The 14,431-nt window shown below is 30.7% G+C and overlaps 1 protein-coding gene across 7 annotated transcripts in view; it reads left to right on the forward strand.

Moving 5' to 3' along the window:
* The first annotated feature begins 3,526 nt into the window (after nucleotides 1-3,526).
* Nucleotides 3,527-14,431, forward strand: part of LOC113398581 (synaptotagmin 1) — a 26,507-nt gene continuing 15,602 nt past the window's right edge. For 6 of the 7 annotated variants that reach the window (XM_026637655.2, XM_026637422.2, XM_026637743.2 and 3 more), the window contains exon 1: nucleotides 14,175-14,333. The gene's annotated coding sequence lies outside the window, so the exon portion shown is untranslated. Of the gene's footprint in view, nucleotides 3,668-14,174; nucleotides 14,334-14,431 lie in introns of those variants that run through there. The other variant, XM_026637585.2, reaches the window with a different exon arrangement.

Genomic DNA, 14,431 nt, shown 5'->3' on the forward strand with positions numbered 1-14,431 from the left:
GAAATTTACAGGTTGTTAATGCTAAAAAAAACACTCACGTTGACGTTATAGCTATATATAGGGGGGGCCAAAAGGGTGTTGGCGATTTGAAAATTAAATTAAAAACAGACTACAAATCGTACCATATTTTTATTTATACTTTTTAAAAAATAGACAGTTTAAAATTTTTAGGACTTAAAAATAAAATATTATCCAAATGTCGTCCTTCAGGCACTCTTGAAACCGAACTCGCAGATTCTGGAAAATTCAACGAAACGTTATTCTCGGAATATTGTTGATTTCCCGTATAATGTTCCGTTTGAGCTGCTCTAAATTGTTCGGATTATTTTCGTAGACTACCGATTTGACGTAACCCCACAGAAAAAAATCACATGGGGAGAGGTCTGGGCTGCGTGGGGGCCATTCAACATCACCCCTTTTTGAAATCGGTTTTCCGGGGAAAACATTTCTAAGCAGGCTTATGGACACCTTAGCCGTGTGGCATGTGGCCCCATCTTGTTGGAACCATATCCGAGAAGTATTGCCTTGAGTTTCTTGCAAAGCTGGTACCTAAAACTCCCTTATCATATCGCAATAATTGTTGGCTCTAACCGTCACAGCACGCCCTCTTTTGTCTTAAAAAAAATATGGCCCCACGATACCGGTAGATGATATTGCAGCCCACATGACAAGCTTAGGACTTTGAAGTGGACGTTCGTGTAAGCGTTGTGGATTGGTCTCGGACCAGAACCGACAATTTTGTTTGTTCACGTGGCCGTTGATATGAAAGTTCGCCTCATCACTGAACATCACATGATTTAAATCAGTGAACAAGTTAAGCTAACCAGCTTTGTTTTACCAATCAAATGATTGGTAAAACTAAGCCGGTTATTCGCATCTTGTGGTTTTAATTCTTGAACGAGCTAAATTTTGTAAGCCTTCAGATGCAAATCACGCTTCAAAATTCATCGCAGAGTTCATTTTTTGATGTCCAAAGCCTGACTTCTTTTGCGGGTTGACTTTTACGGGTTGCGAATTTTGTCGAACTGAGCGCCGAACTGGCTCCACAATGTCGGCCGTTCTCGCAGAAACTGGACGTTTCGTGAGACACTAATGTTACGGTCGATCCTGTTGTCTCAAACATTCTTATCCATTTGCGAATCACATTGGCGCTTGGAACTTCACTCAAATTGTGTAAACCGTATTCTGATCGATACAACCGTCGTGCAGTCATCTACGATTTATTGTTTTCGTAAAACGCTCGGACACAAAATGCATGCTGCGCTTCCGTGTACTGCTCCATGGTGACTAAATTTCCTAGAAATGGCGCGCCTAGCGTCATACCCTCCGCACTTCACGCTCTAAGTGAGTCCGAGAAATTTAGGAATCAAATTGCCAATACCCTTTTGGCCCACTCAAAATATGATAGGTATTTAATAAAATTATAGGTATTTTTTCCGTTTTGTTTGATAAAATATGAAAATTAGGTAATATAATATATAATATAAAAACTAACATAAGATTTATTTCTCTACTCTGTATTCGTTTTCGTTAACAATTTTGTCGCTATAATTCAAGAAACAATCACGAAAACAATATATAGAATACAGTTTCGCTATACCCCTTGAATGGGCACTCGTAACAAAGGCATCACAAGACGCGTGTCACAATCGTCGAGGATTGATCGCTCTGATGTTTATTTCGCTCGTGGAGATCAGATTCTGTCAATAATATAACTACTCATGTAGCGTATCGGGACGGAAAATATCTGATTCTCACACTTTATTTTATCTCTTTTGATTTTTTTTTTTTTGGCATTGGTCTTAATGTATGCAGCCAAACATAAAAAACCTATGTATATTTGTCTCAAAATTCTAGTCTTACTATAAATAAAAAATATTTTTTTATTTGTAATTACATTCAATGTGAATGCATGTTACTGTTATGTTTATATTATGAGACTCTAACTATAATTATATGACGTATTTTGAAATCAAATTAATCATGAAATGATGATTTTCTGTCACCAGTTCTTCGCAATTCAAAGTATTTAGGTAATTATATTTAAGTAATCTTTTTCGACCCAATGGTAATATTTAAATTAACAATCAATAAAAACAATTATATTATAAAACGATTTATAGAGGACAAAACTATAATAATAATATGACAACAATGTATGTACGTCTGTCATTTCTCATTATTAAACTTTCTAAGTAATACATAAAGCAATATTTTTATCATTCGTATTAAATATATGTATATACCTATATTATATAATAATCATATTCACAATTACATGTATCGTTCGATTCTTAGTATGAAAAAAATGTTTCTACATATATTTTTTAATATACGAATCTTTACTACAAAAGGGTTCATTCGAAAAAGGATAATTTATCTTAATACAACCCCTGGATTCCCCATGAGGAGATATCAAGCGAGATAGATAAAAACTTATATAAATCTATTGTGTTATACTTAATAGACGAATTAAAAATAAATTCATTCAAGTATCTAAATCTTTATTATGTACGAACATATAAGGTGACAAATTCAAACATACTTTATATTATATTTTAAATTATTTGTTTAAAATATATATACAGCGCCATCTATCGAAAAAGCAGAGTAACTTAAAGAGACCTAAACGGGTGACGAGGAAACCACCCAATAATAATGTTTTCCAAGTCTATAATAGAGGTCAGCAGCCGAAGAGTCTTGATAAGAACCCCAGTACCAACTAACAATTCCATAGATGACGCTTTTGAAAGAAATTACATAACACTCACACATGAAATAGGCTCATTAAAATTATGACAAAAACAATATTTTAATTGAAGTAAAACATTATAAATTCCTATAAGATAATTTCATAATAATATAATAGACTTGCGTTCAAGAAAAACCAATATATTTTATATATATATACAAATGTAAAACCCTTTTTAGGCCATACTATTTTTAAATGGCAGGTTGCCAACGATTTTACTTAAGAGAATCTATAACATGAAGCCGAAGACTTGAAGAACAAAGCTGTACAAAAATCAATGACATTTGGCAACACCCAGTGTCACAAGTCAACATAAAGCGACTTCAGCGCTATTTTATAGGATGCAAAGTTTTAATTTTATGCATTATTGTAGGTTTTTATATAATCATTGACCAGTCAACATTACAAACCCATTCATTATATATACATATATATATTGATTATTGCTTAGAGCTGAGACTGATTCCTGCTTATGTTAATTCTTAATCTCGTTCTTAATTAAAAAATATTATTATTATTATATATTTTATGTAAATATAATAACAAAATAGATCTTATTATAATTTACGAAGATAAATATATTGTTATGTTTAATTATAATTTTTTGATAACTTTTTATTTTATAAAAAATTTAGACATTATATTTATAATTAAGATTGTGTTATAATAAAATTTCTCTGGTGTAAAATATTTTGATTTTAATTGTTAGGTTATTAATTTCTGCGTGTATCGTATTATTTTAGCAGTTCTTTTTGAATCCGTTTCTATTCTGCAGCGCCACTGTTTAGTTCAAGGCGTATCCCGCGCTAAAACGGCTGTATACAATAGAGCCTCGATCACTGTTAAGGTGAATTTTGCATGATGGGATATTTAAAAAACACTACATACTTACTTTAGCCGATTTATAAAAAAAAGGTAAGATTTTTTCCATTTTATATACACATATTTGAATAAGTATAATTTCATAATTTATATTTTATAAAAGATAAATATTTCATCGAGGAAAAACAAAAAAAATATGGGAAGATATTTGTAATAAATGTAAATTGAACTTAAATGCGTTAATATAGCATCAAATTGAATTTGAGCATTTAATACAAAAACTATAATTCAAGTCTATAAATAATTGCGGAACATCTTCCGCGGAAGCCATTATTTGAGTATTGATTAGCTACATCTCTGAATAGATCCTAGTAGGTCAGAAAACATACCTTAAATTAATGCAAAATGTTTATTTATGCATCGAATTATCACTTTGAAAAATTTAAACAAAAACATCGGATCGCGTTATCAATAAAATTTCCGTCAAATTAAAATGTTTATCAGTCAACATTACGAACAAATCTACATTAAATATTGTTCGTATCTCTAACATCCTGTAATACTGGAATATTTACATAGTGATTCTAAATAATATTATGAAGTCAATAATTTTACGTTCATCATCAACTTTCAATCAGAATTTTTGCGCATCGAAATTGCGCAGAGGCCTCACTACGAAAGCATGTCCATTGTAGAAAAAAAAACTTAATATTTACTAGTATATAGAACTGAATACGTTGGTATATCTATAAATATATGGGATTACATTTATGTACAGATGTACCAACGTATTTCTAGATAACTCATTAAAATCCTTATGTTATTTTTTTAGATATTTTAACCGTCTGTCATTTTCTAAATGTTTAACCACGCATTACAATAAAACTATGAAGATTAATTTTCTTTTATGTCATTATGGAGAATATCAAACAGATTTCTCGTATGTATAAGAAACTCATAGAATTTGATTGTAATATAGCTATTTATTGAATATACAAATATTTAATATTTTTATATTCAATACCTACTTGGTCTCTTGGATATATTTCGTGCTAGTCGTGTATTTAGTATTAATTTCGTATATTTCATAATTAATAAACAATTTTATTATAACTTAAATACATAAAAGATAAAATTATATAACTGATTTGTATATTTTGTCATTTGCTATAATATCATAATTCAACGAATGGATGATTAGTTATATTTAACTTACTAAAACTATTTAAATTAAAGTCAATCTTCTATAAACAGTTTAAAACAAAGTCACTTTTTGTTCCTGTCTATACTGCGCTCAACGGATTTTGATACATGTCGGACTCAATCGGACATTGACAGCTGAACTATGACGGTGGTTTATCCAAAAAACTGTCTTTGTACGCTTTCATGGCTAACGCCAGCTAAACCTTAGGAGATACATAAAAACAATGTACTAACAATAAGTCGCAAAAAATACCCACGGAAAAGTTTGCAATAGCATGTGCATACCATGTTAGGTACACTAATGAAAACTATTTTTATCTCTTAGGAATTAGTGAAAACATATACGTTATTTAAGAAGCCTTTTTCTAAATGTCATTATTAATATTTATTTATATAAATATCTGAGTTATCTCGGGCATTCGATATACTTTGATTAAAATTGTCTCGTACAATATAGAATACAAATAAATAATTTATTAGATAACCGTTTCCAAATAACGGCTCAAATCTATTATTATATTAATCATATTTCACATTTATGACACACTCAATTACACTGCAAATATTTTTAACTTTGCCGATTCATGAATACACATCGTTTGTTAAAGAAGCACAATATTATAAAGATTATAAAAAAGCGTAAAATCAATACTAATTTTCAGACAAACATACATATAATTGTATTTTGCTATCATAACCTTGTATTTTAAGTGTTAGCTCGAACCGGTGGTAGCTTTACTTAATATAGTTCTGTAAAATTACGATTCATAAGTGATTGTAAAAGCCTACTTGAATAAAATATATATTAAGATTTTTTGACGCGTATAAATAAAACTTATAAACAAAGTAATATATCTACTCAATGTTTTCTTGCTAAATAAACTTTTCAATTTCTTTATTAATGAATTGCCAAGGAGTGGTCACTATATTAAAAAAAATCTAAATATTTGAGTTATACTTATATATTTATCTATATATAAACTTATATATTATTATACAATAATACGTAATACAGTTACTAATACAGAATTGAAACACTATTACTTTCAAAATATATTTGCGTAGTTTTATCGAAATATACGAATAAAGTTATTTGTTCAATTAAACTAACAAAACTAAACAAACGAAAGAGATCAAGCAAATCATTTTTATATATAGTAATAAATGTGAAAAGGGCCATGAATTGCTCCCGAAGAAACTTGCAAATTAATGAAAGGCCAGGATTATTTTTCCGTTTACGCCAACCCTCTAAATTTGATTGCTCAGGCACGAAATCAAAATGTTTAGTGCGGCTACTCGCCATAGAAATTTAACAGTGTTCTAAGTTGCACGCAATGAAATGACATAAATAAGTTACGAAATTGTATAGTATATTAAAAATGTCCTGCTATAGAAAACACGCTACTGAGAACATAATTATTAAATATTTTTAATTTTACAAGGTAACATAGATTAAAATCGTATTTACCTTTAAACAGATAGCCAACATTACTAGACGTTATCGTATTGTATATATTTTTTAAATAAAAACATTTATAGTATTTTTAATTTAGATATTAAATAAATTGCAAATATTCCATTATTTAAACATTGTGTTGATGTAAAACATAAGCAACGATAGGAAAGGAAATAAACTAGTAAGCTGGCAAAGTTAGGATGAATAGAAAAAAGTGGAGTGACGACCTGTTAACGTTCCACTGCTCAGCAAAGGCCTCCTCTCCCTTTTTAGGACAAGGTTTTGCAGCACCATGCTGCTCCAATGCGGGTTGAATACACGTGGTAGATTCTTATTCACTACCTGCAGGTTTCCTCACTATGTCACACGAGATGAATTATAAATACAAATTAAGCACACGATTTTAGCAGTGCTTGCCTCGGGCTTAAACTCAGAATCATCATGTCAATTATTTCTAAATAATAATATTATTTTAAATTATAGAATTTCGGGGATTTGGTCTTTGACAATTCCAGTTTCTTAATTATAATACACTAGCGACCCGCCCCTGCTTCGCACGGGTGCAATGATGCTAAATATACCACAAAATGTCTTTATTTTCAACGTTCACAGCTTTATCAGTCATCTCAGGGCCATACAGATCTATATTAAATGCACAATGTATTTAAAGTACTTATTTGGATAAGAATTATTGCTGTATTGCTTAAAATCGATTCATAAATAAGCCATTATTTCTCGTAAAAAGTAAAGGATAAAAAAGGATTATTGAGGGTTATCCCTAAGAGATAGACATATCGCGGATTCTTTTTGTAGATCTTTTAAAGGTGTACAATCCTGTAGTACATTATTTTGATTTATCTCGCAGGGTTCAGCCAGCGTTTGCAATGTAAGCGCAAAAAAATGTGTTTATTTACGACACATTAGAATATTTTAATATTTCACATTAGAAACCTCTAAAATTATCAGTGTTATTCTACTATATTATGCATGTATTATAAACCTTCCTCTTGAATTATTCTATCTATAAAAAAGCCGCATCAAAATCCTTTGCGTAGTTTTAAAGATCTATTCTCATCTTCAATCAATTTTGTTTCTTATGTGAATCAACTTGACTATAAAATAAAGAAACTATTTAATTATACTTTTTTTATAATATTGTTAGATGTATGGATAAAAACTGATGATAAGTGGTCACCACTGTCCATAGACAAACGCAATAAGAGATTTTAACCACTCCATACATAATCAACGCACCACCAACCTTGGGAACTGAGATGTTATGTCCCTTGTGCCTGTAGTTACACTGACTTATTCAACCTCTAAGCCGGAATATATATATCAAATATGACTGCTTGGAGGTAGAATAAATTATGATTTAGTTGTCCATACCACAAGGACTTACACAAAGCCCTACCACCAATAAAAATGTATATCAAAATAGTTTATAGTAAGCGCTAGCATTCTTGTAATTAATAAAATAAATACGTTACGTATGTACGATTGTGCTTTGCTTCATTGTCTCATATAATCTTTGGTAAAACTTTATAATTATAGCCATCTCCGAACCAATTATGAAACTCTTAGAGTTATCTGTCTTTGAAGTAAAGTAGCATTCAATTTTCTATTTAATTTAAAGACGTATTGAAATTGTTTAATAGAAATTTCATTTGTTATTCAATTGATTCAGCCAAACGTTAATTACATTTAATACAATCTTAGCTTTTATAATGAAATAATGAGAAATGTTTCTTTAAATCGGAATTAATTGAAAATAACACAAGCAGAAGAAATAAATACTGAAGCTCTGGTTTCTTAAACTAATTTATCTTAGTGCATAAATTATACTTAGATATATTATCAATACAATTTTGATCCTTACTGTGTCAATAAAAGGATTTATTCTTTAGGCCGCAAAGAGGTTCTTCAAAAATGAAAATAAATATATAATTTTATTGCCTCGAGTTCTGACTTAAAACCCCGAGCTGGGCGAGCAAACAACAAATTCTCAAAAGTAGCTTGGAGTATGAAAATTATAAGTGAATGCCGTAAAGTCGTCGGTCCTTTGCCTGAAATATTTACGTAACGTAACAAATTTTCCACCTCATTGGATTACGATTGTAAAGGAATAGAGAGGGCATCTGTGTTGAGTTGGCTTATCGTCGTTAAATGGGCAGAAGGACATCATATATATATAAAGGAAAGCATATTTGCTATGTATAATTTCGTATAATTATTTAAAATCCTAAGTAGCCACAAAATTAACTGTATATGTAAACACATCTGTATTGAGATACATAATGTTTTTGTTTTTATATTATTCTTGAAAGTAGAATGGGTAAAACTGCATAAAAGATAACTTATCTCTTATAAGAGATTACTACCAGGGACCCTTGGGAAATTTGAAATGATTTACTAAAGATAAATTAAAATATGAACAAAAGTATTATAATAGTTTAACAACTAAAAAAGTAAAATTGAAACGAAACAAATTGCATAAACTTTCAAAATGTATAAGGATTACATAATGAAAACAATGATAACATCAAATACAGTAAATTAACCTCCAAACTTAACGTAACGTAAATGTTTACCAATGCAGCTAAATCAAATAATAGAACAGATAGTCAACAAATAGATACCCATGTGATGCGTATAATCATGATAAGATGTTTTAAGCAGCCGTGTATTACACGTAGTAGGTATATGTTTAGTTTATTACAATTGACGGAGGAGTAAACATAAAGTAACAATGTAGAACTTGAATTTACTTTTTTATGGTCTAGATAGGCGGAGGGACGAAAAGGTAACCTGATGGTTAGTGGTCATACACATTGGCGCTGTAAGAAATATTAAGCATTTCTAACCTTGGAAACTAAGCTGCTATGTCCGATGATTACTGAGACATGGAAATATATATATTTTTATTTAAAATCGGTAGACTAATAGTCTATTTGATACAAAATGGACACCAATGCCTTTTGACGTTGATGCTGTAAGAAATATTTACATCCCTTACATCGCCATTGCGTCAACGACCTTGGAAACAAAATAGTTTTGTGCCTTGTGCCTATAGTTATACTGTCACTCACCCTTTAAACTGGAACACAACAATACTGATAGACGGTAGAGTATATGATGAGTGGGTGGTTGGTGGATATTGGGACACAGGCAGGCTTGCACTAAACAACCACGAAGTTACATAATGACTTGACACAATTAGTCGAGATCTTTAATATAAGGTGATATGCCTTATAGATTTGTGGCAATGGCATTTTGAATGTCGGCAAAATTGTTATAGAAAATTATGAAGTAACATTAAAGTGGATATAAGTAGTTAATAAATAAATATGTATCAATCAATAACTGTTCGTTGTGCCTAATATACCAGAGCCATTAACAAATCTCATGGAATATGTTTACAAATCTAAAAAAACTTGGTTTATCTCTACCTTTGGAATAAGCTATAGCTCAACTATTCATAATAATACAAAACATACAGTTTAACAAACATCTCAGTTTTATACTATTGATTCCTTATGAAAAATTATTGAGTCACAATTACTGGCACAATGGGATTGTGTGGGATGCAATTTAGATTCCCAGACTCAAAAGAAACAAAATATTGTATAAATCAATACTCTGATATTAGTCCAATAACCATTTATTTGTTTTTGTGAGTTTTTTTTTTTTAATTCATATGAATTAGAATGTTTATGTTATAAACGTTCTAGAACATAATGACTGCTGTAAATGTAAAATTAAGAATATAATAAGTTAGATATTATGGACATCCATGAAAATCCACTGCTATAGTATCATGAGATAGAAAAAAAGAAGAAATAGTTTATTATGGAAAATGACAACCGAATGGAATCATTCTCCATTGGTTGTCATTTTCAATTGGAGTATTTAAAGTAGGTAGTGCTGAAACTGCACGAAAAAATCAGCCGAATCGATAACCTGTTTCTTTTTGGAGTCTGCTATAAATGATTTGGCAGATTTTTAAAGTCGTCTTGGCAATGTTTTCGCAGATGGCTTGCCTGCCTCCATGGATAGGGTTCGTGTGCATCGTTTAGGCCATATTTTATTAACCTATTTAATATAGGATAACGTTACTATGATGTAATGTAATATTTGATTTATTTTTATTGTATATACGATACATAATATACTTAGTACAATTTGACTCACATAAAGAAAAAAAAATGAACTCATTGATTAATAAAGCTACCACATATACCTATTGTGAAAAAAACATTTAACTAGTTATGAATTATATCAGACTTTACAAAACATACACAAGTTGCACACTTAACCGAGAAATTATTTTCGACCTCAACCTGTATTTTAGGTTAGATATAGGTTCATAGTTTTCAATCCTCAAGGAAAATGAAAAAACAGCTCTCGGGAGCTGAATGCGGAAATGAAAGACAAATGAAGTCGCCGGCATTATTCGTAAATCGATTAAACTGTAATGGGGCCTGACATATAGACAGGACTAATAAACGTGACCGACAATATTTTAATATCAACATTAAGTTAATAATACTGTTATTTATAGGATACGCAATCAGACTCAGGCCCACATAAGAGATGTTAGGTTTTTAGAAGCAAAGGAATTAACACAAACAGTGGTAAACTCTACGAATATAAGAATGTTTAATAAAAATAAATACAATTAAGTCGGCACTATTGTTTGAATTTTTCAAAATCTTATATAAATCAGTGACTCGGAGCTCCTCCTAGCCTAAATCTGTGCGATACCTGTTTCATAAACCAAGGAATTCATATCCTCATAGATTCATTCTTTTGTTTTGGTCCCAAATGGTCTTACTGTTATTGGATTTAGGTTATGAGGGTGAAATTGGGGATAAAAGTTTGTATTGAAGATCTTCATTCTAAAGTAAAAAATAAATCAATCGGAGTTTAGGAATTTGTTGATGTAAAATACAGTCGTTACAGCGTTTTCAAATACGATCCCTTGAGGGCTTTACGGATAAATATTTGTACAGAAGTTCGTCGTTCTTAATGCTAGGAATATTGAAATTAGTATTTATTATCATGTTAAAGACCAAAATATAATTACTTACCTACAACATTTTACATTTACACACTCTTAGTTCATACACATGAACACATGCATGCACACATGGAAGTATTAAGTATATTACTTGAATTTTTAATTACTAATTTTAATTGAATTATTATCTTTTAGTTTTTAATGTAATATATATTAAAAATAATTGTGAATTCCTTTTATGCCTTTTAAAATAACATTTAATGTAATAATTTTTGTACAAGGATTACCTACACATTTAAATAAGTTTAAATTAAAATATGTTTAGTCATACGTTTCGCTAAGAGCTATTTCATTAAAATTTTGGCCGTTAATTTAGTTTTGGTTTAACACTTAAATATTATCTGTGGCAGCTTCCGAAAAACAGTAATGGCTTGACTCCGAAATGGTTATTCCGTGGAATCTTATATTTGATTCATGGCAGACCTTATTTTTGTGAGCAGAGATACAGAGATAATGTAACCGAGGTAAAATGACAGAATGGACAAAGCTAAACTAAATTTTAAGAAAATTGGGTGGATTTTTTTAATAAAGTTGCTAAGGTATATCCCATTGGATATACAGCTAGGAATCATAATAAATATAAGTTTTCAATATTTTCTTCGCTTACTTGTAACTTTATTCGTCAGTTGTCTTCCTTGAAGTAGTGTTATTGGTCTACTAGGCTAATCTCGATGGTATTCCATGATCGAGTCATTTCTGTTATGGATCGCCATTTTTAGAAGCTCACACACATAGTCTTCACCAGTTTCACCAACGCATCCTCAATATCATCGTCGTTGGTGAAATATACAAAGATTTGCATGTCATCAAATAGTGCAACCACGGCAAGGGATATGTCCTAGTATCCACGTTAGCCTCGGTACTTACCAGTTCTCGAGGAGGTCGTTTTCCGACAACGACTCTTGGGAGAATTGTGTCTTCCTGCCATATCTCCATGCCTTGAGTTGTGATTACGATGGGATCGATCTGTAGTGCCGAATGCGATTTTTTTCTAAAATACTTATTTTATATTCACCCTTCCCCCTTGACTGAAGATGAAACAAATCTCTGGGTAGAACAAGTATAATGTCAGTAGCACTGAAGACTGCCACATCATAAACTTCCTTTTATTCTTCCTGATTCGTAATTATCCTATGTAGTGGATTCCACTTCTTAAGTTCTTAGTAAAGGGTTTTTTAAACCACCATTTTAGAAATAATGCGTTTAATCACTGATTACGTACATGGGGGCTATATTCTCCAAGCAGTTGTTTAGCCCTCTAAAATGGTTTGATGACTTCGTTCTTTTAAATGGAACAAGATGCAAAATTTGAATATACGGAAGAAGGAGAATAAGTACCTATATAGGAAGAAATATTAGACGTATCGTTAATTACAAAAAAACAATCAATAGGACTGTAATATACTTACGAATTAACCACTCAAATTAAAAGGATGCTCTATTCATCGTCTTATCACGTGGCATATGTATAGACAAAAACTTTATACTTATATACGACCGAATTTATTAAAGTAAACAAATTATCATTTTTATAGCCAATATAAAGATATACATCAAATATTAGTTAGTTAGTAGTTTTATATATATTTATTCTTTAAAAGTAGGGGATCAAACGATAATGTCCTGTTCTAAAATAGCTTTTGCATTTTGTAGCATAATTGACAATGACAACAACATAACCATATAATTATTTTAAATTGAATAAAATATCAAAACAGAGAAATTTATTAATTTCTAAAACTCATTAAAATAACTTTATTCAGAAACCACACATATAAGACCAAATATAACTTTTTACTTCACTAATCAGTAAAATTTAATTGTCGAATAAACATAAAGTAACTTAATTTTTCGTGCGCGTTTGAATGTGACAAAAAAGTTATTGTTGTAGCCTAAGTTACTCGTTATTAGACCTAGCAGTTCCAGAAATTTGCCGGAACAAACAGACAGACAGACAAAAAATTTAAAAAATTGTTATGGTATATACAAATACCGTGTCTACATACATATGCATTTAGTAATAAGCGGTTGTTTATTAGTCTTCAAGCTCTAGATTATAGCCCAGGCCGTGAAGATATTTCAAATAAAACGTTTTTAAAATCTGTAGCAATACCTCAAAGTAATAATAATAGCATTATTTAACTTCCACGCGAGCAAAGCCGCGGGCAACTATTACTATTCTATTACACAACGATATTTATATGTCATCGCTGTGAACGAGATTAATTATAAATTATCTGTATTTAATAATCAAATATAATTTTGCGATTTCAATATTGCCTGAATTTAGAATGTAATTTGGAATTTGGATACGTTAATATTATTTAGTATCGAATTTAAAAGTAAGTCGGGGATTTTGTTGTAGAAATGAATACTAACTCAGCTAAATTATTAAGGATCAATAAATATAAAAAATTATAATGAAAATGTAATAATCAATATATCTCGTTTTCGGGATTTAATTATTTGAATGGAGCTGAGATTTAAATTTATATTAACTCATATTAAATTACTTAAAATATGAACGAATATATATTTTTTATTTGATAACTTTGAAAGTAATTATGTAAGACCAAAAAACTAACCGACCGAACAAATAACTTTGGTCAAGTCTGTAAAATGTAAAATAGGGCAAAAAAGGTCGAAACCTTAGAAAAACTCTCTTTGAAATTTCAGTAGTATATAATACATTGCGTGTCTTTTGTTTATTTTGGTATGGGCGATGTCGACTTCCTCCATTTACTCATTCAATGCTGTGGCATGCGTTGCAAGCTCGTCAATGTACGCAATGTGTGACGTAAACGTCATGACTTGCCCAGAAACTGAAGGGACGAAGCATCGCAGCGCGCAGCGGCAATCGATCGCCTGCGCGCGCATCTCCGCCATCCTAGCTCCAATACTGAGCCGAAGCTCATTCGAACATTAAATTCGACAGAAATGAAGCAAACTCGTGCTAAGTGACTGCCGATTTAGGAATTGATATTAGCAACTTGGGAGCAATTCTCTAGGGAGTAAATAAGGTCAGTGGTTAGGAATATGGTTTTAATTTTTGTTAACGGACTACCGTTATGGTTTTATATTCGTTCATTTTCTTATGTGAGCTCGATACAAGGGGAAC

The sequence above is a fragment of the Vanessa tameamea genome, chromosome 10 (assembly GCF_037043105.1).
Source record: "Vanessa tameamea isolate UH-Manoa-2023 chromosome 10, ilVanTame1 primary haplotype, whole genome shotgun sequence".
Lineage (NCBI taxonomy): Eukaryota > Metazoa > Arthropoda > Insecta > Lepidoptera > Nymphalidae > Vanessa > Vanessa tameamea.